We start from the raw sequence: 25,562 nt of genomic DNA, 5'->3' as shown, positions 1-25,562 counted from the left end.
GCTTTTAATGACCTACAAGACCCAAAATGTGTCTGCTCTACAATGCTGGAGTCAATGAATAGAATCATAGAAACATTTAGGTTGGGAAAGCCCTATAAGATCATGAGTTCAACAACCAGCCCAGCACTGCCACGGGCACCAGTAACCCATGTCCCCAAATGCCACATTGGTATGGCTTTTAGATCCCTCTGGGAACGGTGGCTCCACCATCCCTGGGTAGCCTGATCCAATGCCTGGCCAGCACTTCCATGGGCATATTTTCACTAATATCAAATCTAAACCTACCCCAGTGCAACTTGAAGCTGTTTCCTCCTGTCCTGTCCCTGTTCCCTGAGAGCACAGCCTGATCCCACCTGTCTGCATGCTACTTTCAGGGAATTGTGGAGAGTCAGAAGATCCCCCCTGAGCCTCCTTTTCTCCAGGCTGAGCCCCCTTCCTAGCTCCCCCAGCCTCCCCTCCTGCCTTGCCCAGCCCATGACAAACACCCATTGGTGCTTTCCTCGCTCTCAGAGCAAGAGTTGGCTAGTTAAAAAAAAAAAAAAAAAAAATTGAGCAAGATTAATCTGCAATAATTATATATATATTGCAAATGTATTTATTCTGTTTAGGGAGAAACTCCTGTAAGGCCCAGATGAGACATTTCTCACATATATTACTTAGCTTTTCCTGAGGCCTTAATGAGTTGCTTTAAATTACAGACTTAGGTATTGATTAGCCTCATTCCATTGAAATCTAGGCTTAGCAATCTATACTTGTCTATAGTTTATTTGTGATATTATTCCTAATAAAGAGCTGCAATTAATCCACATCAAGAAAAATCAATTAATACAGATTTGTATCACAAAGAAAGAAATCCTCCTCATATCTGCCCACTAATCCTGAAGCTTAGGTCTTTCTTTGCTACCAAGGAGGACAGATAAAAAATATTGATTTCACCCTATTTTTGCAATTTATAGTGATACAATAATAGCACACAGAACAGACGGGCTTATCAATTAAAACTATTTTTATACATGATGATAGATGGGGACACTCAATGCCTTTGTTCTCTGAATTATTAATAATTGTTAATATGATGGACTAGGAGTTGTGTAACAAGAATAATCACTCCAAGCACAGCTCTCAAAGAGTTTGGCTTCACTCCAGGTATGACTGTGAATTTTGCACTGAATGAACCACCATACTTGGTTCTAGAAGGAAAATTGCAGTTATCTGCAGCTGCATGGGAAAGGATGATTATTCTGTGTAATTTTAGACTAATGGTACAACATGAAGAAACACAAGATGCTATCCAAGCTGGCATCTTTCTAATTTTAACCACTTCTATCTCCCATTTTAACCAAGTTAATAACTAACCTAATTTATTAGAAATTTAAAAAAAAAATCTTATCAGAGCCTTCTTGCAGGAAGTGTCACATAAACACTGTGAATTAGAATTTGCAATTTTAGAAACCAAACTTTATCCTTGCTACGCAAAGAAGACAACAATGTGTCATTGTCCCATCACAATTCCTACTGTAAACAGTTTATGCGATTTATTCTTTGCATGCTAGATAATTACATATTTTATACCAGTGTATCGTCAGTATGTTGTTATTCTGACTGCCCCATAATAGAAATTGTGTATTTTCCCAGTGCAGTGAATTCTATTCTTAACATACATTGGCCTCAAACAGCTAAAAATATCAGAGCTCTGTTGCCTGTGGGAAAGTTCTGCTGGAGTTATTTCTATTAAAAGTTTAATATTTGTTTTCTTCAATTTTTCATACTGTATGTGCCATTCCCATTTAATGCCCTCCTCTCCCCTGTGCAATTACTTACAAGTGCTTAAGTGTCACATATGAGGCAAATAATGCCCTAATTCACTCTAATTCTAACATTAATATGAATGATTGGGAATGAGATTAGTGCTGAGGAAGACCATTTTAAAATAAACTGTGATGACACAGTGACAGCTATACAAAGGATTAAAGAGTGTGGATTATCACAGGTTGTGGTTGGAGGTATCAAATGACAGGGCTCTGTGTTTGTTCTTGCCAAAGACCCAGCAATCAGGGGCTGGAGCAGCCAACTGTAATTCTCACACTGAATCTCTGGGTTACTCTGGGGTTTTTCAACTCCCTTAGGTTTTTGACAGACAGTAGGTTCAGAAAAAAAGAGAGTTTTTTGATAAGTATTTTATATATCTGCCAACCTAGAGCCCATGCAGATACAAAGGGAAAGCTTTAGTTTTATAAACATTTGCTTTTTAACCCAAATTCATATCATCCATAAAGATACCACTAAATTAATGACAATATTTCTTTGCTCTGTTGTTGCACATTTAAATTTATCTTCTTGCAATGATATTTTTGCCTTTCTTTCCCCTTTCTTCAAAAGCTATCAGAAGCCTATTTAGAAACCTTACTTCATGCAACTTAACCAATAACATCCATGTTCTTTAGGTCTCCACTTGTACATGTCTGATCCTCATTTTTCTGATGTCTTCATAAAATACTTTTCTATTTCAAGCTGCTTAAAATTCAATATGGTTGCATTCAAGGAAGTGAGGAAGGAGTTGAGAAACAGTAATTATTCTTCGTCTCAATTATCAGATTTTGGGAAGGGCGAAAGAAGCCACCATCATCTTTTGACCCACAGATAACCACATGGTTTTCCCTACTGAGCCTGTACTGGTTTAGATCAAAGAAGATATGTGTAATTTTATAGATTTGAGAGATTGCATGTGGCTCACACAAGACACAAAAATTTACAGTACACAAGTCACAGATCTTGTGGGGCTGTGCTGCTGGAAATCTTAGCCTTGCAATACAAACCATAAGGAAATAGGTGTTTAATGTCCATATTTAAAAATACCAGACATAGCAAGTTCAATATATTGAGTGCGAAGACACTTCACACAGAAGGATTTTGAGAAGAGAAAGTCAAGGCGTGTGTGTACATTTATCCCATAGTTCTATTTCCGATTTAGTGTATTCCATAGAATTTCCTAAACTTATTTATATCAGAGTTTCTATTACCTGATTTCAAAATTTTCAGCAAAATAGCACCCACATTAATCTCCACTATGTTATTCTAGAGAAACGCAGATGTCACCTGCCTTAAACATCCTTATTTGCCAGCTTCCTTTTCATGTAGTCATGGATGGCACCTGTCCCTTAGTGTTTTTGGAAGCTTATATCCAATTAGTATCTACTGTCACCCCAGAAAATCTCTGAGATGCTTTAAAAGTCCTGGGTACAGACATAGGGATGTTTTGCTCTTAAGTCTGATTGCAGTAGTTTGTTCCTAAAAGGCTTGGAAAGAAAACAGTGAATGATCCCTATTAAGGATAATTATAAGATATAGATTTTTTTTCTGAAATATGGCCAGTTTTATCCTTTTTATCTTATTGTATTTTAAACCAGTGAAGAAGACCAGTATCATTCAGGTTTTCTTCTTAATATATTAAAAAGTGAGCCAAGTGGGTACAAGTCTGGCTTTTCACTTTGTTTCCCTTATTCTTTTGCAATTTTAAACTTTTCCCTCATATATATTGATACAAATTTTCTCTTCTTCACAGCCAGAATTACATATATACAAACAATATTTATTTCCCCCCTCCACTAACCTAGAATTTCCTCTCAGTTTGTTCCCTATCTTCTCTTATGTTCTTCCATTTGATCTCTGGATTTATGTTCACCTCTTACTCTGTTATTTTAAACCCATCATGCTTGTGTGTCATCCATGTCCTTGGGAGGGCCCTCTCCTAGATACAATGTGCTGTGTGAAGTTTAATACACATGTGCCCATAAACACATACACATCCATGCTTGTTTTCTCACTTCTGCATAATAAATGATTATCATATTTTTCCAGCTGTTTCTGTGAGCTCAACATGCTTAAATGTAATGAATATCCTGTTAATTATACAACAATCTACAACTGAACATGAGCACATTATTACATGTGCATTAAAAAAAAAAAATTCCTTTAGAGGTGAACTGCAAAAGGAATCAAGTCAGGGAAATAAATCATCTGTCCTATTTTTTATTTAGTACAGGCAACTATTGCCTGTAAAATTCCACTCTCCACTTCCCTCACCTCTATCTTCCTGACACCTTGAAAGTCTGTCTGCCAGCAAAAGTTTTTACAGTTCAAGCATTTCTTATTGACAGAAGGTAGAGCTACTGAAAAAGACTGCCCTGGTCAAAGCACATGCTGATGAGGGTTTGGGTTGCTGCAGGAGAAGGATTGTACAGTAACATATCAGGATCCATCTGAACTTACTGAGCTGTGCTGGCAAAAATTTTGTGTATACAGAAAGCCTGAGATACAGAACAGCAGCAATGAGTATATTTTAAAAAATATCAAGCTGTGGTCTCTTTTAAGCTTTCATTGTAAATCATAAACAAGTGATGAAAAGCATAAATGCAATAAAAATAATAATTTCCAGGTCACTGTTAAATGATGTGACAAATGCAGACAGGGATATCATTAATGCTGCAAACCAGAGAAGACTCATCTGTCATTTCCTTTCTCTTTACATCCCAGTGCACTGTACCTCTTTTGCACTTTTCCTTCTTCCTTTTAACTTGCCCATCTTCTCTGCTTCCCTCACCCCTGAGCCCCCTGCAGCAGCGTGATGCTGATTTCACATCTCACCAGGCCTCCTCGGGGAGCAACAGCACAACAAGCTCTCCCTAATAAGATTCTGGCACTTCCTCTGGAAGCTTCTTCCAGAACCTGGATGTGAACAAGCATGTGAAAATGAGGAGTAATGGGAATGAAAGCCAATTTACATCTTTGGAACTTCAGAGGGACCTTGAACTGAGTGCTGAGGGCAAAGCACAGTTCTTGCCAGAACTGATCCCAGCACAAACAGAGTAAATTCAGTGTCAGGACTCTGAAATACAGTAAAGCACGAGTTTCTTCTGATTCCTTTTGTGTATATATATATATTTTGAATTAATGGTGCTGAATAACTGGGTAGAATTCTTCACTTATTTAAAAAATGCCTTATGCTTCAAAAATTTCTACAGTGGTCCAGAAGGATGCTGATGGATGGAGCTGTGCACCCCTTTATTGTGAGACTTGGGTTAAAAGTGCTACTGGCAGTTGAGACAAATCTAAAATGCTGCTTTTTAGCCAAGTTCAGGCAGTAGGATACAGCCATGAACATTCACATCCAGCAGGTGTGTCTATCCTACCTGCTAGCAAAAGGTCTCTGCTGTACCCATGAAGATTAACCCAGACAAACCCCAGTATAAGGGGCTGATCTGCTCTTTAGTGAGTTACTGAGAGTTCCAGTGGTGTGAATGGCTGCTGGGAAAGGATGTCCTCCTGCACATACCAAAAGGGATACAGAAAAGGTGGGGTCATGATGCAGAATCTGTCCCAAATCTGGAAATCCTGCCAGGCCAGCATGGCAAGCCAGCTATGACAGAAGTTGTGGAACTGCTCCTGGTGGGGTCAGGGGGACATGAGCCATATGTTTGAATGCACAGAATTGTAATTCAGCAGTGGAAATCCTGTATTTCAATGTGAGCAGATATTTTCTCTCAGGGATGTAAATGGAACCAGTGCCTGAAAGAACTTGGCTCTGTAGCCTGGAAAACTGTATTTTCTCAGGTTGTGTATTTGCTTGCTTTCTAACTGCTGACCTGTTTTGATTCTATCACACACATTTCCTACAGTGAGAATCAGTCATTCTGCCTTCACCCTGTCTCCACCATGGCTTCAGGACATGTCTGTTGCCCCTGCTTTCTTCTCATGGCCACACTTATCATCTCAGCCAAAAATGGGGACTGCCTGAGTCTGGGGAACATCACATCCCTGTGTTTCCTGCCTGCACACCTGGCAGTCTTGAGCTGTGGGAGGTGAGATCCACCCTGCACCACTGTCTGCTTCCACTGCCAGAAGAAGTGCAACCATTAATTACAATATCACATGCACCTTTGCAAAAATGTTGGCAAAATAGCCACATGAAGAGAAGTTAAGAGCAAGTTTATTACCAGGGTAGGTACCTATGGTGGACACTGTTTAAGGCATATTTTAAGGCATATTCAGAAGAAAATGTGCCACGTATTCACCACCAGTGAATACACATTGTAAAAGGCCTCCACTGAAGCCCTGAATTAGCACCTGACATCTGATGAGATCTCAGCATGGACCTCTAAGCTTTACAAAAGCTCCAGCATCTCTCTCTCAACAGAGAACTGAGAGGTTTTTCAGGCAAAACCTTGGCATGTAGCTCCTGACTGATGTTTCTGGCTGGCCCTGTTCAGGGTAAACACCACCAGACCCTGTCCTAGACACACCTGCTGGTGTGGTCCTGGGGTTAGGTCACCTGGGTAGACAAATGATCTACTTGTCACAGGGACTCTAATGAATGGCAAATTTGGGGTGTCTAAACAAGCATCAGCCTCTTATGACCTGCCTCTGGAGGTCTGCTTCCTTCTGTACTTCATTTCTCGACCTTAACTTGCAGGATCTAGTGCAAGAGTGGATGTTTTTGCACATTCCACTTAGGGGCAAACTCTCAAATGAGCATTTTCAAGGTGCAACTCACAGAGCTGGAGGGAGAGGGGGCTTAGTACACTCACCTTAATGGTGCATGGAACCATTTAAGCAATGTATTGCATCACACCCAAGTGACACCAGCTGAAATCACCCTGGTGACATGCATACCATTGCACATGAATATTTGTAACTTCACTGTTGAGTAATTAGTGGTGGATAATCCACTCACAGCAGTGCTGCTTCCTCTGCTGCTCCCATGCATTGCACACATCCCTTTGACAGCACAAAGAAGCAAGGAATGTTTCGCCACCCAAATTTTCAGATAAGCTGATACAAGGGACACAACAGCCCTCTCTCCTATTGCCCTGTAACACACTTGCTCTTCATATTTTGTTTCAGCTTCAATACTTACGAAATGTTACTTTAACACCCAGGTAACAGGCTTAACCCAGGTAATAGGGGAGAGACTTGGCACAGATCAGCAGCTCCTGTACTTGGCACTGATTAGATTAACACCAAGAATCACTTCAGAGAGGGCAGTGTAATCTTTAAAGCCACCACTAACTTGTTGAGAAAGCTCACATCTTCCAGCAGCTCTTCCAGTGATTTCTTTGTTAGATGGAGATATGCACTTAAAGGAACAGATGAAACAGCCCTTTGCCTTCCTTTGAGACATCCAGTCCCTACCAACAGCAGGTACCACCTTCAAAAGAGCCCAGAGCCTATTTTACAGATGGATTTAGTCATAGTCTTTCACATAAGCTTATTCATCCTGGCCTTTGGGTTGTGGTTACACACACATTTCTCCAGGACATGGAGTCAGCACCAGCAGGTGATGTCCACTCTGGCTCTCACCTGCTGCTCCTATGCTCCTGCCACCCCTCCACATGCAGAACAAAGAGGGCAGTGTAGGGACTGCCACAAGCAATCCTGGCTGGTGGCAGCATGACTTGCTGGAGCCAAAAGTACCACAGAGAAAAATGTTTGTGAAACCACAGTTTCAAACACTTCTTAGAGGGGTAAAAGTGCTCCATCCTGCCACAGCCAGACTAGTACCAATTTCTGAGCTCTGGAGACAGCCCAGGTAGGTTTTCATTTCACTCTGACAGGTGTCCAGATGCTTCAGATGCTTTTGATACATTTTACACTACATTTTCATCTTACACTATGGCTGCTGGCTTGGGTTTGCCTCACCCAATGGCAGAAACAGCGCTGTTCACAGTTGAAGAGGCTAAGTACCATCATTTGTTGTGTTTCAGAGAACCAAACAAGCATGAAAGCACCTGGAGGTGGGCAGCCCTGGGCTAACAAATCCTGATCCCTCAAGGTCTACAGCTTTGCCTATTGCAAACACACTATCTGACAACCATAAATCACCAACTTATTATGTAATGGCCATGCCATTTCATAGACAAAGATGCATTTCACAGAGAGTATGGTTTTAATAAACAGGCAGCCTTTTAGTGGCTAGACTGGAATAAGCCAGTGATCTCAGTCCAGTTCCTGTTGGAAAGGTAGTCACAGCACAAAAACACAGGCACAGATGGGTGGATTGTTCATGGGCTGCAGTAGACACAGAGTGAATTTCTCACCCAGGGCGGGTTATGGCAGCAATGCCATTGCCTGGGCTGAGTCAGGGGTACCTGGCCCATGGCTGTGCTAAGGGATTGGATCCCTTGGGTACGTCACTGGAATTCTCATGCCAAGTATGTGCACAATTAACTTGGGACCTCTAATTAGTTCCTCTCAGCGTTACCATGCAGTAAACGCAAGGCTACACGAGGCTGATTGAGGTATGACCCACTCTCACATGTGCAAAGCATGCACTTCTGAAATGCATAGGGAAATATTCATTATTTTTGGATAGAGCTCCCTTTGAGTCCAGCAGTTACAGCAGCTGTCGTCATTTACTGCATTAGCAAGCACTATTTCTGTGAATTTATAACATCATGTCCTGGAGTTCTGTGTCAGCAATATGTTTAAGCCATTGCTGCAAAATAATCCCATCCATATTGGCCACATATTTGAGATATTATGATTAGACTTTTTTAGTAGGTGTTAGAAATTATTTATATAAATGTAGCATGTGCGTATGCACAAGGGTTTTTACAATCAACCCTAAAAAGGAAAGAAATATATTTTAATTATTATATTTTGATGTGGTTCTCCCCCGTCAAGCTAATAGAGCTATGACAGCCCTGTAAAATATTTATGAAATAACCAAATACAAAGAAATAATGTGATTTAGTGTGTTTTTTTCTGAATTATGTTTTTTACATATTTACCACAGACTATCAAATCTGTCATTTCAATGGAATAGGTGTTGATACCTGAGGGTGGCTGATATCAGAACATGACTGGTGTCAAGGTTTCAAGAAACAAAATATTAGCAACCACCTTTAGTGCACCCTGCACTTATGAGCCATGCAAAAGCCTTGTCTGTCTTGTTACGTCATCTTCAACACATATTAGAATATGTATTGAGGGAATCTCAGATTGAAAGATCTTCAAATTTTAGTTATTATAATGATACTGAAATATTTGTGCTTTTTTCTCCAACTTAAATATGAAGAGAAAATGTATATTCCAGTAGAAACACATCTGCAGATTATTTTATAGACAAACCTATTCTGGAAAACTAATTCTAAAATTTTATTTTATGGAGTAGCATGAATCTTACTAATAATGATCACAAAATATTAGAATCTGGTGAAGTTAAAAAGAAAGGTATGTGGGACTGAAGTTTGAATGGGGAAATAAAACACCCATGTTGTGAAAGTTGTTACATTTCTTACAGCTCTATTGTCATGTTTGCAGAGGACATTGCAGAATGCATTTAATCATTAATGGTTAGACTCAATGATCTTAGAGGTCTTTTCCAACCTTAATGATCCTCTGACTATATGATATTTTGTCTGAGACAGTCTGAAAGCTTACATTTTCCTCTGCCACTGAAATCCAAAGGCGTCTGGGATGGATATACTACAGCTCCACACTCCAGATTCTGAACCTGAGGATACACACAGCTGCCTTACCCAGTAAACATAACAGCTTATTTCTTCCTGTTCCTTCCCTCCTTCATTCCTTTTAATGAGCCAATTTGTCAAGTGGAAAGGAAGACCCAACTGAGCCCAAAGTGCAACCACATCTGCTCAGATTATCCTGTGCCCCAATACTGATTCAGCATGAATACACTTTCCCAAAGGGGCTGCCAGAGTCATACTCTAGCAAACCAAATTCAGGACCTGTAGGAATTCCTATTTCTGTCTTTTTCTAGATCTGTTTGGCTTAGCCTGGGCAAAGATGGGAATGTTCTCCCAGCAAGCCAGAACTCACAGGGTCTACTCAAATCAGCAGACCTGAGCTGACTTGTTGGTCCTCCTGTGTTCAGAAGGTCTGGTACCCCAGTGAGACTGCATTTTCAGACTAGAACAACTAGCCAAACATCCACACATCAGTGTGCTGGGGAGACAGGGATACTTCTTGAGTCAGCTGCTCCCTGAGGGTAGAGGAAGTGAGGAACAGGGAAGCAGAGCTAATTGCAGCTACCTTGCACAGCTGACGGTGCATGGGCTGCAGCATCATCTGTCAGGGCTTTGCTCTAGAAGAATCATAGAATCCAGAAATGGTTTGAGTTGGAAGGGACCTTAAAGATCATCTAATTCCTAACCTCCCACCATGGGCAGGGACAGCTTACACTAGCCCAGGTTGCTCTAAGTCCTGTTCAACCTGCTCTTGAACATTTCCAGGGATGGGGCAGCCACGGCTTCTCTGGGTAGCCTGTGGTGGGGCCTCACCATTCTCCCAGGGGAGGATTTCTTCCCAATATCTAACGCTGTAGGCACTCTCCTGCAGCTCAGTGGCAGGATGTACAGGATGTAACACTGCACCGAGGTTGGGGCAAATGGAGTGAAGCTGAGGGGGCCTGAGTCTGCCAAGACATGCTGTTCTTACCCCGACTTCTTCTCAGGACACTTGGCTCCCTCTCAGACTGCATCTGCCACTCAGAGCAAGTAATTGTAATAAATTCTAGACAGTGATATGACCGTCTGATCCTGTGGGACACAGAATTCGGGAAAAGTTGTGGATGCTGAGATTAGGCTTTCAGATAAACAGATCCTAAGGGATATTGTGCCCAGTGTATAACAATTTTAGTGAGACTCTTTGGAAAGAGTCTTAATTCATTCATGTGAGCTACAGTGTTGAGTCTTTTCTAGCATAGACTCAAAAGGATGTTAATTAATTCTTATTTGGAATGGCAAGAGCCTCTCTCTATAAGCTACCTTTATGTTTTTACATTATCTGCTGTTAAAATCAAAACAGTGTGTTGCATCACACTTCAGTGTTACCTGCAAGGAATAACCTGTCACTAATGCCAAAAGATAGCAATCACAAAATGAATGATATTAGGTTATAGACACTCTCCAGTCCCTTCATTACTTAGCTAGGAAAAGATGTTTTGAAAATAGAGCAAGGTTTGAGAAAAGAATCTTGGCAATTACTGATTTTCAGTGCAAAGCATAAGATCTGCTTCAGCACTCTCTAGTTGCCTTGGAACTGAATATGTTTAACTGTATATTCGCCTTCCTGGAATTATTTCTGCTGATTTAAAGGCATCCATGTGCTTTTTACTTCCCCTGAATTTAAAAGCAAGGGGGACACAAACTGTTTTCAGTCCAGCCCCAAAATATTTTGTCTGTTTACCCAAAAGTGCCATGAATTTGATGTAAAACCCACCCACACCTTCAGCACCATGAATGTACCTGCCATCAATACATTCTGTCCCAAACTGAAAGTTATGCATGTTCTTCCTAACCTAGTTTTGCGTGTGCGTGTGCTTTTTTTTTTAACAATAGGCCTAAATCCATATTAATGATCCAAAAAGTGACCAGGCCTCAGCACCTTTTGTCCTCTATACATTAACTATCCAATAATCAACAGTAGCTGTCCTGTACTCTTGTGTCTTTAGCCTAATTCAGAGGGACAGATATTTATCATCACCCTTGAATTGGGTGACCCATTCTGACAGGTCGACATCCTTATTTATGTAACAATGTCATAGACAGTAGCTGCTAATGAGTGGAGTTACACAGAGGTCTGTTAGATGGAAAGGCAGAGGAAAGCTGAAAAGGGCATGAGGGGTTAATGGGACTTTTCTGTTCCAGCCTCCTGGGATGTGTAATTATGTTCTAATAAGAAATGAATGTATTGATTAGATTAGTGTGCAATTGTGTGCATGTGCACACGTATAGTGCTGCATGTATATACACAGTCATTGTGTGTGCCTCTCATCTCCTCAGTGTGTGTTTGAACCCAAAGTACCTTTGTGCTGGGGTCAAAAACAAGCAGAGCACTCCCACAGCCCTCTTCTTGTCCTCACTGTGGCAAACTCCATGTGAATTCTACTGGAGTTTATCTGAGTAAAAGCTTAATTTAACTTCAGTAAACACTAAATAAGGGCTTCAGGATTAGGCCCTCATAAACAAATTACTTCCTATTTGCATTGTTTGGGCTGAACACTCACCATCACTTTAGAGAGCCGTAAAAGCAGCCAACACATTGTAAACAGTATCCTCTGCTGAGAAGACCATCCACGAGCCAAAGTAGGCCATGCTCATGCCTGATGGACGGCCACTTCCAGCAGCCTGCTTACAGTAGGGAGGAATTTGGCCCAGAGTTTTTTCTCATCCAGTAAAATATGTTCCCTGACAGGTCTACGAAAGGATCCTTCACACGCTCACAAAGGGCCGATTCTCCACCGCGTCCCTCCCAAGTGTGTGTGTTCTGAACTTGAGGGTGAATTCCCCTGATGGGAAAGACACAACAATAGGGGAAAGCAGGGCAGGGGGAAGGAGAGCATGTCTGAAAATTAGAGCTGCCCGCAGCCCAGGAGCCCAGGGAGTGCAGCTGATAGCAGCGCTCTCACTGCAGCCTCTCACTGATGCTAATATGGGCAGGCAGCAGTACTGTGGGGTTGGTACCTTACACTGTACAGATTCCAGCCAGAAGCACAGCCTTACCCGTCCTGGGGACTTGGATGTGATGTCTGAGTTGGGAAGGCACACACAGGGCTAGGCTGGCAGAAGAATAGGCTTTTTGGGTCACCACCTCAGCCCCCTGTCCCTGGGATAATGAAGGCCATGGCACCAGCGTGCACAGGCCTGTGACAAATTAGTACCTCCAGTTGCACGCTGAAGAAGAAATAAATTATTTTCTAGTGACTCCCTCTGGAAAGAATCAGTATTATTAGGCTCAAATGGGATTTCCTTCTATCCCAATCTTTATTGGGACCTTTGTGAGGCAGAAGGGAGGGAGGGAGGGAGGGAGGGAGAATGGAAAACTGAAGGATTCTCAAGTCTGAGGAGGGCCCACTTCACCCAAACCTAACTTTTGTGAATTATGGCTAGGATTCCAGATGTGGCACTCAGAACAGGCTGGAGTACAAAGAAGCAAAAAAGGACTTACTAGGCAAGATTTCCAAACATTTCAGAAATGTTGAAACAAAGTCATATAAGAACACACTAAGTTCATTGTCACAAAAGAACCTCTTGGAAATGCATTCTCATTAATGTATTTTTTCCTGAAGAATGAAAGACAGAAAGTATTAAAATACAGAACTTGCAACGTGGAGGTCAATGGACCCCTAAAGTCCAACCTTTATCTGAGGAATAGTGATTAAACACATTTCTTTATCATTGCCATACTACTGCAAATTTCTCTGAGTAGCACTGAGGTTTGGGATTTTTTGTTGTTTTTTAAAGTGTTCGATGCAGAAAATTGTTCAGGGAACATATTTATAAAAGAAAATGTATTTATATTCCTTACAAAAGAGACTTAAAATCCAAGCAAGAGCTAACTGAAGGCCCACATTGTAAAAATTTGCCTCAATGGTCAAAATAGAGAGTAAAACAACCTTGAACTGGTGATGGCAGTAGGAGCGTTATCACTGACTTCATGAGGGCTGAGATCACATGTGAAATGAAAGAACTGAAGAAGGAATAACCTTGCAAAATGATGGTGTTTTCTTCTAAATAAAGTATGATGCTCAAGTAAGTTCATCATCCAGGCTGAATAACAGAAATGCCCTCTGAAGGCAGAGGCATTGCATAGCTCAAATCCAGGTCCAAGCAGTGGATGTAGGGGAGTTAAATTTTCAGCAACTGCTGACCCTTTGACTCCTGATAGTTGAGAGTTGGTTCACATTTGAACATTCACACAAAACTGATTTCCCCATTATATTGATGGGAACCTTGGAATGCAATGAATCATCTTCAGCTGGCTGATTTATTTCACAGGGCAACTTGAGGCATCAAACTTAGAGTAAGGTAGCCCAAACTAAGATGAAATAGCCTTCCCTGTCCCATTTATTAGTGTCAGCATCAGCATAAGCTTTTCTCCTTAATGAATCGATCTTTCATTCAGGCCAGAGAGAATCCTGAGAAAGTTTTCCTCGCTTCTTTATATTTTGCCGAACTTCTAAGTGGGCTCCTAAAAACTTATTGAAAGAGCATTACTCAGTCTGACACATTCCATTTATTTCAATATGGTGACAAAGAAGGAAGATCTAGTTAAAAATATTGCAATAGCCTTATGGGATACTTATGGGGTTTTTTTAAATGTAATACATCACAATAGAATACTTTGTTTTTGTAGAAGGGCATTCTGTATTCACCAAAAAAGCTGCTGACTTAATCATTAGTTATGATGAGAAGAGATTTAGTGGTCTCTTTCTTTACACTGTCACAGAGAACAATGTCTATGAAAAAGCCTATGCTTCCCATTATAAATCACTATAAGCTCCATGAAAATTTCTCCTCTACCCTGGGGTTTAAGGGAGCAGATACTCGGTGATGCAGCCTCCCAACAGCAGCACTTTATGCCGAGCTCTACAAGTCTTTGGAATGCTATGGTTCACCCTGAGTCCAGGCGCTACCAGTGCATGCAGTTCCCATGGTTCAGCAATTTATGAATGGCTACTCTTTGACAAAAAAATGAAATACCTCTTCCTTTGCAGACTGTACATATTTCCAAAATTCTCTAAAACTGTAGCACATTTCCACTCTTAGCATTGCAAATATATATTACTGTTTGTCATCAGACTGCCTTTGAGAAATACAGTGCAGCCTTTGCTCCTTCAACCTCTCATGCCCAAATTTCAGATCTTATTTAGGGTAAGTGAGGATTCAGAAATAATGCAAATCAAAAAATAAATGGTTCATAGGTGCTTCCTTCACTGAATGAAGAACACCATATAACATAATCTCAAAAGGACAATTCATCCTTAAAGGTTTTATGGGGGCAGTTCTGAGATGAATAAGGTGAGAGACGAGAGACGCATCTCTCAAAATTATTTGCATAAGAAATACAGATTTAGAGACCTAGCATTAAACATACAGGTTTCAAAGTCTTTAACCTTCTTCCTTCCTCTTCTCCTCCCTAATATCATAGTCACATACATTGTCTGGATTCTATTCTAGAACCTTGTAAAGAAGAAAAGAAAAAAAAGAAAAAAAAAAAAAGAGTGTCCCACACATCTGTCATAATTTTTGTTTGTTTGTTGGCCCAAGCTGACAACTTTTTTTTTTTTGTTTCCTAGTTTATCAGAAGGCTATCAAAATGTTTTGAAGAAAATGAGCCAAGACATTTTCCCTAGACTTTGGTGTCCTCTAATATTTAAATTCATTCTTCTCAGTTTGTTTCTTATTTACTTCTTCCCCAGTCTCTTGAAGATAATATTCCAAGAAGCAGAGTTGCTTGTTTCATCACAAGATATCTCAGATTTGTCCTTTACCAGGTCCTTTACCAGTCTGCAAGTGCTGTTCAAAATTCATATCACTGGGCTCAGTTTGAAAGGGAGGACTTTGATTCAAAGTTTTCAGCCACCCACACTGGACCTGAAGGGCCCCTAGAAATAGCCCTTGTCTCCTTTTTTCTCAGGAACCAGAATAGACACTTTCCCTCTAGTCTGCCCTGAGATATGGATTTGCCTCAATAAGCACATGTCAGCTGCAGAAGCAGCCAGCTGTGGAGCAGTTTTCATGGAAACTGGGAACCTGTTCCCTCTGAAAAGATAAAAATTGTTTCAGTCATTTATTTGTTAAAATTTTTTATTTATCCTGGGTGAAGTTTGAGGTGGCTAACGGTGGCAGTCTAAGATCAAATTCTTACTGGCCTTTGATTTCAGTTTGATGATTGGCACTATTACTGTGAATAAAATCAGTTCTAAATCTGCCATGAAACATGCCACCTATGTATGCTAGATGCCTGCAAGACCTTTGTGCTAGAAAGCAGCAAGATAAAATCACAAGATAAAAGTACATATTTTATAGGTCCTTGGCTTCAATCACAGCTCCCAAAGCCACACGCTGACATCAGGATTTAAATTTTCACATTAAAGCAAGGCATGCCTTAGCCATCACAGGTAAATAATGCCTGAAGATATTACCCACCTTTATGGTTTTATGGATGTCAGAGTGTCCAAGCTGAGCCAATCCTGTTAAAGGGCTGGGAACAGAGGCAGCCAGGTGATTCCCATTCACAGAATCACAGAGTCACAGAATCACAGAATAATGAGGTTGGAAGAGACCTCTAAGATCATCAAATCCAACCTATGCCCTAACACCACAACTAGAGTATAGCACCAAGTGCCAAGTCCAGTCTTTTTTTAAACATACCCAGAGATGGTGATTCCACCACCACAATTCCAGTATTTTATTATTCTTTCAGTGAAAATTTTTTTCCTAATATCCAACCTAAACCTTCCCTGATGTAGCTTGAGACTGTGTCCTCTTGTTCTGTCAGTAGCTGCCCGGTGGAAGAGACTGACCCCCACCTGTCTACAACCTCCCTTCAGGAAGCTGTAGAGAGCAATAAGGTCACCTCTAAGCCTCCTCTTCTCCAGGCTAGACAACCCCAACTCCCTCAAACGTTTCTCATAGGGCTTGTGTTCCTAGCCCCGCACCAGCCTCGTTGCCCTCCTCTGGACACGCTCAAGCATCTCAACGTCCTTCCCAAATGAGGGGCCCAGAACTGGACACAGCACTCAAGATGTGGTCTCACCAGTGCCAAGTATAGGGGAAGAATAACCTCCCTACTCCTGCTGGTCACACAATTCCTAATGCAGGCCAGGATACCATTGGCCTTCTTGGCCACCGAGGCACATTGCTGGCTCATATCCAACTGGCTGTCGACCAGCACCCCCAGGTCCCTTTCTACCTGGACACTGTCCAGCCATACTGTCCCCAGCCTGTAATGCTGTAGGGGATTTTTGTGTCCAAAATGTAGAACTTGGCACTTAGACTTATTAAACTTCATGCTGTTGGACTCTGCCCATCTGTCCAATTGATCCAAATCTCTCTGCAGAGCCCTCCTTCCTTCCAACAGATCAACACAAGCTCCCAACTTAGTGTTGTCTGCAAATTTACTAATGAAGGATTCAATGCCCTCATCCATGTCATCTATAAAAATATTAAATAGAACTGGTCTCAGCACAGACCCCTGAGGGACACCACTGGTGACTGTCCCCAGCTGGATGCAGCACTGCTCACCACCACTCTCTGGGCCCGGCCATCCAGCCAGTTCCTAACCCAGCGAAGGGTGCTCCCATCCAAGCCATGGGAAACAGTATCAAAGGCCTTGCTGAAGTCTAAATAGACAACATCCACAGCCCTTCCTGCATCTACCAGACAAGTCACCTGGTCATAGAAGGAGACCAGGTTGGTCAGACATGACCTACCCTTTGTAAACCCCTGCTGGCTGGGTCTGATACCCTGGCCATCTTGTAAGTGCTGTGTGATAGCACTAAGTATGAACTGTTCCATTATCTTACCTGGTACTGAGGTCAGGCTAACTGGCCTGTAATCACCAGGATCCTCCTTCCTAGCTTTTTTGTAAATGGGTGTCACACTGGCCAGTTTCCAGTCATCTGGGACCTCACCAGTGAGCCATGACTCTTGATAAATAAATGATGGAGATCAGCTTCGCAAGGACATCTGCCAGCTCCCTCATCACCCTAGGGTGGATCCCATCTGGTCCCATTGATTTATAAATATCCAAGTGTCCCAGTAGTTCTCTAACTGTCTCCTCTTGGATAACAAGAGGATCATTCTGCTCCCTGGCACCACCCATCAACCCCTGAGGACAGTTGTCTTGAGGACAAGCTGCTTTACCACTAAAGACTGAGGCAAAGAAGGCATTAAGCATTTCTGCCTTTTCCTCATCTTTAGTTACTAGGTTGCCTGCCTCATCCAATAAGGAACTGAGGTTGGTTATACCCTTCCTTTTACCATTAATATATTTGTAAAAATTTTTTTCATTATTTTTAACATTAGTTGCCAAGTTAAGTTCAAACTGAGCTTTGGCCTCCCTAATTTTTTTCCTACATGCCCTAGCAGCTCCCTCAAATACTTCCTGAGAAATCAGTCCCTCCTTAAAGAGATGATACACTTTTTTTTTTATTTCTAAGTCCTTCAGAACCTCATTTCTCATCCAGACTGGACATTTGCCTCTTCGACTCATCTTTCGGCACACAGGAACAGTCTGTTCTTGTGCCCTCAAGATCTCTGCTTTGAAGCAGACCCATCTCTCCTGGACTCCTTTGTTTTCAAGGGCTCTTTCCCAAGGAACTCTCTGAATAAGTCTCCTAAATAGGCCAAAGTCTGCCCTCCAGAATCCAGTGTAGAGATCTTATTGATATTCCTCCTTATTTCACCAATTATCGAGAATTCTGTAATTAACAGAGAGATGTATCCCATCTGATTCCAGTAGAGCAGGTGCCATAAAGGTTGCTCCATGATCAAAGAATCCAAAATTTTGCCAATGACACCAACCCTTGAGTCATTTGTTAATGATGTGAGTTCTCCTATTCCTTTCATCATTTTTCTCTGCCACCAAAGGGACCGAACAAAACACTACCTGTACACCTGTCCTATCAACCACTTGACCCAGTGCCCTAAACTCCCTTTTAATTGCCTTGACACTCCTCTTATCAATTTCATCACTGCCTGCCCGGAGTATCAGCAGTGGGTAATAATCAGAGGACTGAATCAGACTAGGAAGTCCTTCAGCGATGTTTTGCACCTGGGCCCCAGAGAGGCAGCAGACCTCTCTGTGGGATGGGTCTGGTCGACATTCGGCACCCTCAGTTCCCCTCAGAAGGGAATCACCCACTATAATTACCCTTCTTTTTTTCTTGACGTTAGGGGTGGCAATCCATTTTTCAGACGAATCATAATTGAGAGGCTCACTGGGCAGATAATTTTCTTCTAAATTATCTGTCTGGCTCTCTAGATCCAGGGCCTCATACCTATTCTGAAGTGCACCTGGCTAGGGAATGGGGGGCAGGAGGGATTTTTGTTATTACCTCCCCGAGCAGGGACCCATTTCCACTCTCCTTCATCTACCAGGTGCCCCTCTATTGCCTGAGAGTGAGACTCTGAATCCTGGTGGGCCTCCCTTAAAGATGTAAGGGCTGAACTGCACCAATCTATTTCCCTTTTGCTATCCCTGATACTCCTTAATCCTTCAACTTCCTCCCTAAGGTTGGCCACCAGCAAGAGGAGGTCGTTCACTTGTTCATACCGTAGGCAGGCTTTCTCCACAACACCCCCTGATACCACAGATAAGCTCAAACACTCTGGGCAGGAATGGGTCTGCACAGTCAAATCCTTTTTTGGAGGGCTCTACTTGGTCACATACACTTGTACCAACCACAGATTTCAACTGGGTTAAAACCATTGCTTAGGAGAAAGCCCAAGATCAAGCAAACAATGAAAACACCTTACCAAACTTGCAAGAACCTGCAGTCCTGCCTGCTTGCCCTGCCTGCGCAAACTGCTGTGCAAACTGCTGCGCAAACTGCTGTGACCCTATTTATCTGCTCCTGTTATTATAAATGAGAATTTATTCAGCCAGATTAAAAATAAAAATCATTTTATTTGCGGTCAAATTCTATCTAGCCAGCCACATGGAAAGGACAGAGCCGAGCCCAGGATCGACCCTGGGTGTGCAACAAGGAGTCAGCCTCAGCAGAGGTTTTCCCCTATGCCCACACACCTCCATCCTGGTACAAGCAGTTTTTATAGGGAAAATTCTGTCTGAGGCCAAGATTTGAGCAGTTAGTCTTTTCTTCTATTCAGAGTCTATAGGTTAATAAGATTTTCTTTTTTTGGTGATGAGGAGAAATAATTCAATGTCCGGAGTAGTTGAATTCTTGATGAGAGTTTATGGGAAGGCTGTATTCACATGGATCTGTCTGAGGATTTCCATGATATCCATCTTGGATGATCAGCACCGATGATCGTGATGATTAACACCTGGAGCCCAGACATGGCCCATCTCCTGGCCGAGCCACATCCTCTTACTTGTAAATCAGTTTCCAATATACATCCAGTCTCGCCTGTAAGGTGGGGGGGGAACTAATACGACGGGCATGATTTAACAAATATCCAATATTACATATTTCATACAAGGAATGGCACGAATTATATTTATTACACATAACACTGTTGTGACCCTGTTTACCTGCTCCTGTTGTAACCCTGTTTGCCTGCTCCTGTTGTGACTCTGTTTACCTGCTCCTGTTGTGACCCTGTTTGCCTGCTCCTGTTCACCGCGCTCCCCAGAGGCCTTTTATAAGGAGTCACTCAGGAACAAAGAAGCACCACCTCCTGCTCCTGAATGGCTCACAACACATTGTCAGCATTCCCCAGAGTCCCACAGGAGTCACCAGCACGGCCTTCCTGACCCTGCCTGGAGCTTTCAGACAGAAAACACCCTGCCCAAAGAGAGAATGGTTGATTGGAACAGTGTTTTCCAAAGAGAATCTGACACGGAAGGCAGCTCTTGTGTGGAGAACCTCACCAAAGTAGAGGTGCTGCCCAAATGGACTGCCAAAGCCTCAGACTGTCTCAACCCAATTAGAGTCTGAAGAGCTTGGATAAAATCCAAACTCTTTAAACTTCTCAACAGTACCAAATCCTTCAGTAATGACAGCAATTAGCACCTGTCATCTCCATCCTCTCCAAGCCTACAAAAAAGTTTCACCTACTTTGTAGATCTGTTCCCAACTCCACCTGTGAAATTTTTGCTTTCTAACTTTTAAATGAGATTGAAAAACCTGTGGCAAAATTAAAGCTAAAACTGCAAATTCTTGAACACATGAAAATGTAACAATTATTGCAGTCACCTTCTTGAGTGATCTGCCCAGAGTTTCCTGTGATGGATTCTGCCATCCCAACTTACACTAACCCAGTTCTCTCCAAAAACACCCTTATGCTCTGGCTTTGACTCCCACAGCTTCTCAGGACAAAACAAGACCAGTCCATTCCCACTTCCACTGATTTCCAGTCCGCAGCTTTCCAGGGGTCTACCCAAACTGACCACCCTGGCTTTGCTACTCCCCTGGGGGAGGCTGAGTCCAGAAAACAGACAGCTCTCTCAAAGGATCCTTGTCCTTCCTGCAGGTTTTCTAACACCAAACTAGAGAGGAAAGAAATGGAGCAAATGTGACCTTGGCAGTTGAGATCCTTTGCTCATACAAGCAGGGCTATTAAAGCTGAACAGGAACATACTTCATAATAATTAAAGTGGGCATGAGTTGGCTTTGAATTGCAGGAACTCTGGTTGACCATATTTCACTCTCCTTGTCATTGACTAAGATAGAATTTCCTTCTTCTCATCAAATGGCAAATCTTTTATTTATGGATTACATCTATGCCTTGGAAGGAGGTAGGGTAACTGATAAACTTTTCCTGAAAAAAACATGCTTATTTTCTTTCAGCTCACAGATGACTGCAGTTGATCACATCTGTTTTCCAGCAGACATCAGTGTATCCAATTAGAAAGATCACAGAATATTTTAGAGGTCATGAGATTATTTGGCCAGCCAAAAGATTTGGGCTTTGAAAAAGAACAAGAAGACAAATCTGGTATGTGCTAGTTTTTGTGACAACCATGGTAAAATATTCTCTTAAAACTCATTACACAAATGTAATCCTTAGTATTAAACATATATACACGTAAAAACCAAGAGTTGGGGTTTTTTTACTATTATATTAAAAATTGTGGTGACTAAATGACTTGCAGTCCTGGCTGAACTGACAGGAAAGGTTGGGGTGTTCATGGTCACGATATTACAAAAAGTAATCAACCTCTTATTTTCCTTGAAAGAATGCATGAAGTCTTTAGCAAACCAAAAAAAAATAATAATCACTACTTAAAAGGATGGAAATGTTATCAAAATGTTTCAATAAGTTGTTTAAATTTTCATCTTCAGCTCTGATATGACAAATGCAATGCATGGAAGAATCTTCAAACTAAAAATCAGGGGTTTTTGATTTCTGTAGTTCCAAAATAAAAATCTATTTTGACACTTTCATTTTAGGATGCTCATGACAGAAAGGGAATCAAACTTTATGGAAAAATATTGATACCAAAAAAGTAATCAGTTCTTAGTTCCAAAGTCTGAAAACAACTTTGAAGTGTCTCTGACAGTTAATTTCTTGATTTTCCACTAATGCTTATCTTCATTATGTCCTCCTGTAAATAACTCCCCAGGATCTGACAGCTGAAACCATGGGAGCTCCAGTGCATACCTAAAGACTCATAGTTCAGTAGATTGAATAGTTGTTGAGTTTTTGTGGTTTGGGGGGAGAAAAAAAGCAAGAGAAAACAATTGGGCATTAAGGATTAAAAAAAAAAGGCTGAACACAGACCCAGAAGACACAAAAAATTATCTTGAGAAAAGTGAATTGGATGGGATTTTGAGCAAAGTGCTACCTGTGGAAAGGCCTTTGGACTGCAAGCCAGGATACTCTCTCTTGTGGCTTGATACCTGCTTGATGCCTTCAGCCAAGGAAAGCTTTGCATGCCTAAGCAAAACAAACAGGACTATATGAGAAATTGCATTTTCTTCATTGAAAAAAAGAGGCAACTCGATGGCAAATCACTCAGTTTTAAAAGGAAACAGCCAACCTTCAAATTTATTGTGAGTCTTTCAGCCAAGCCTTGAACCCTGAGAATTCTTCCTTCCCAGTGCCATAGCAGAGACATCCAACATTGCAGATTCCACACAAAGGTACTGGAGCATCCCTATTATGGGAGTTGAACCCCCTCTTTGGGACTGCCAGCCCAAAACACTACCAAAAACCCCAAATTACACCTGCAATCGTGCTGTGCTGCACCTTTCCTTCCACAGGGCTTCCTTCACCTTCCACTGGTGGTGCTGGGACAGGGCTGTTGAACCCCTCAGGAGAAAAGGAGTTCTGCAGGACCTTGTTATAAGTTAAATACAAATAGTTCTATTGTAGCCTTGCATGCAGTCTATTTTACTTGGGCAAGTGTGTTTTTTGTTAGACACATAAAACACAGAGTGGGTTTTAATGGCTGATCAGATCCCGTTAGAGCAAATTGCATGTTTAAATACAAAGGATGAAAGGATCTCTATTATTTTACAAATTTCTAGCAGCGCTGCACCTTAAAAGGAATTTTATAGCAAATTTGTAGCTTTGCAACCAGCTCATGAACCAGGGGGCATAAAAAGGACATGTGTTCCAAGAGCAAATGCATTCCATATTTCAGAAATAATAAGTTCTTGCTTGAACCCACATCTCATCAGTGCAGAGAAAGGATTTTGCACCCATGGGAAGAAGGACTTTTCTGTCTCCAGCAGAACAATTGCAATCCACACAAATATTCAAGACTAAAAATCCACATTAGAGGAAACACTGTCCCAGTAGATCTGGCTCACAGGAAGTAAAAGGATTAAAATACTCTAATCGCAATAAGCTTTGTGCAAGTGAATCTTCACACAGGCAGGAAGAAAACATTCATGTGGTTTTGGAATTAATGAAGTTTGTAGGATTAGAAGGTGCAAGATACAAACACCTCAGAGTCTAAAACCACAATTATAATTAATAAGTAATATTTGAGCCTTTGAACTCTATATGGGTATTTATATTAATTTATATGACTAAGCAGATGGAGCTCTAAGCAGATCACTAGGGCCAGGGAGGTGAAAGCAAGAATATGTGATGATTTGCTGGTATTGCAAAGGTAAATGAAATCCTAGGCTTTTTAACTGAAGAATGAGAATTCTTCCTTCTTTACTTAGGTTTTATTACTTACAGTCATGGTTCTTGATCTCTCCCCAATAGTTTTCTTTCATGTAAACAGCCTTCCTTCATGCATTGGAATTTCCAGGTTCCCAAAGAGGGGATTCACAGCCTTAATTAGGAGAAAGAAAATTAAAAATAATGAAAACAAATCAGAAATGGAGTGGGAAGCATATTTTAAAGCTGCAAAATTTTATTCTTCCATGAGGAAAGTTACATTGGTTCGAAATTAGTGAAAGCTGTTGATGCCTTGACCAATACCTAAGCTGCAAACAATGCATCACAGAGAATCCCCTGCACATTCAGCAGGGCAGTGAGTGTAGGAGAACACTGTAATGAGTTGTCTGCAACAAACCTCAGAGTCTTGGGGCAACTCCTCTTTTTTCTCATTTATGTAAATCTTTAGATGCACTCAGGCCTGAAGTATTTGAGCTCTTTCAGCAGTGCACCGAGCAGTGTCACACTATGACCTCCTACATTTCTTCCTCTAGCAGAAAATGAAATGGAAGAGGGTGGACCTGGACAGCTGAGGAGAGGGTGGGGAGCCCTGCCATGGTGTGCACTCCCCAGAGAATTTTGTGTCTGAGTCATGCCCTCAAAAATGCTGTCCCTTGCAGAGATCTGTTTTCTGTATTTAGGAAAACCTTGTTGTGCCAGAAAAATAAAGGTATTTTTTGTGACAAGGCGCTGGCCTGGCTTTGCTAAGGGTGAGAGGAAATGGCACCAAGGTTCATTTTTCCTCATCCACAACCAGCAGCCCATGCAGGTTTACATTTATCTATATATGAAACCTTCTGAATGTCACAGGAAAAACAAATCATTGAAGAAAAATGATCCAAAACACATCATGATCCCAAATAACTTGAATAAAATAAGCAGAACAGTTGAACATAAACTTTGTGTGAAGTAAAGATGAATACTGCATGATTAGCCAAAAATTGCAGAAAATGTTCTAGTTGGTTCTTTCCACTTTTTCACTGCATTCAAGTTTCAGTTAGTGCAAAAAGATGGAAATTTCTATTTGCAAGCTAGAGAGATTTCCTGGGCTCAAAACCAGAGTATATCTTTAAGACAAATTCATACCTCCAAAAAACTTATCACAAGTGACAACTTACATTATTCCTTTATTCTCTATACACAGGATGTGTAGAAAAAGTCTAGGTCGATTTTCTTACAATGTGTCCAAATGCTTCTGTTGTGGAACACTTGAGGTTTCCAGTGGTTTGAAATCTTATTGTGAGAAAAGAGCAGTCTTACATTTGGAAGTCAGGAGGCTGCTGCTTTTTCTATTCCTTCCTTCCATCTGCAAGATCTCATATGGGTTAAAAATGGGAAATTACTTGAGCAAATCTTCAGCTTTCCTCAGTTTGCTTTACATAATGTCCTCAGCCTTCTGCCTCATGATTTACATAATAAGGAGACTGTGTTGTGTTATTACATCAGTTTCATTTCTTCAGGGAAAAGGGCTCCAGATGTATTTGACTAAGTCATTAGTGCAAACATCCCATATTTGTAACAGCATTCCCTAGATCAACTGTAAAGACACACTGTTGATTTTGGCTACAGCCTGAGGAGTGGACAGACACTGACACTTGATCTAAGCAGCTGCCTCCTCATGACTCCTCCCTCCAAGTTCATTGTCATGGAGAGAAGTACAAACCCCTAATGGATCCACAACGTGAGATTCCTGAAACCTGGCAGATGACTCATCCGATAAAAATCACTTGTACAGCTAACCAAGGAGGAGGGGGGAAAGCAAAGATTTAGCCTTCTTTAGAGAGATTGCTTCCTTTCATCATAGTGCTTTTCTTTGCTCAAATGGGAATGAAATTACAAGCAAGGACAGAGTGGGATCCTGACACCTCAGCTGCTGTCAGTGGGTTTATTGGAAGCTCTGGTGAGTAAAGTATTACTCAGGGTGAGGAAAACTTACAAAAGCCCTTCCTATCT

General features: G+C 41.5%; 1 protein-coding gene across 2 annotated transcripts in view; it reads right to left on the bottom strand.

Moving 5' to 3' along the window:
* Nucleotides 1–534: 534 nt before the first annotated feature.
* Nucleotides 535–25,562, bottom strand: part of LOC110469629 (uncharacterized) — a 217,000-nt gene continuing 191,972 nt past the window's right edge. For both annotated transcript variants that reach the window (XR_014955509.1, XR_014955507.1), the window contains 2 exons: nt 23,626–23,724; nt 535–22,370 (listed from right to left, as the gene is read on the bottom strand). The gene's annotated coding sequence lies outside the window, so the exon portion shown is untranslated. The remainder of the gene's footprint in view (nt 22,371–23,625; nt 23,725–25,562) is intronic.

The sequence above is a fragment of the Lonchura striata genome, chromosome 5 (genome assembly GCF_050655825.1).
Source record: "Lonchura striata isolate lonStrDom1 chromosome 5, ASM5065582v1, whole genome shotgun sequence".
NCBI classification, from domain to species: domain Eukaryota; kingdom Metazoa; phylum Chordata; class Aves; order Passeriformes; family Estrildidae; genus Lonchura; species Lonchura striata.
The sequence above is the reverse complement of the archived record's forward strand: the minus strand, read 5'-3'. Positions and strand labels throughout refer to the sequence as shown.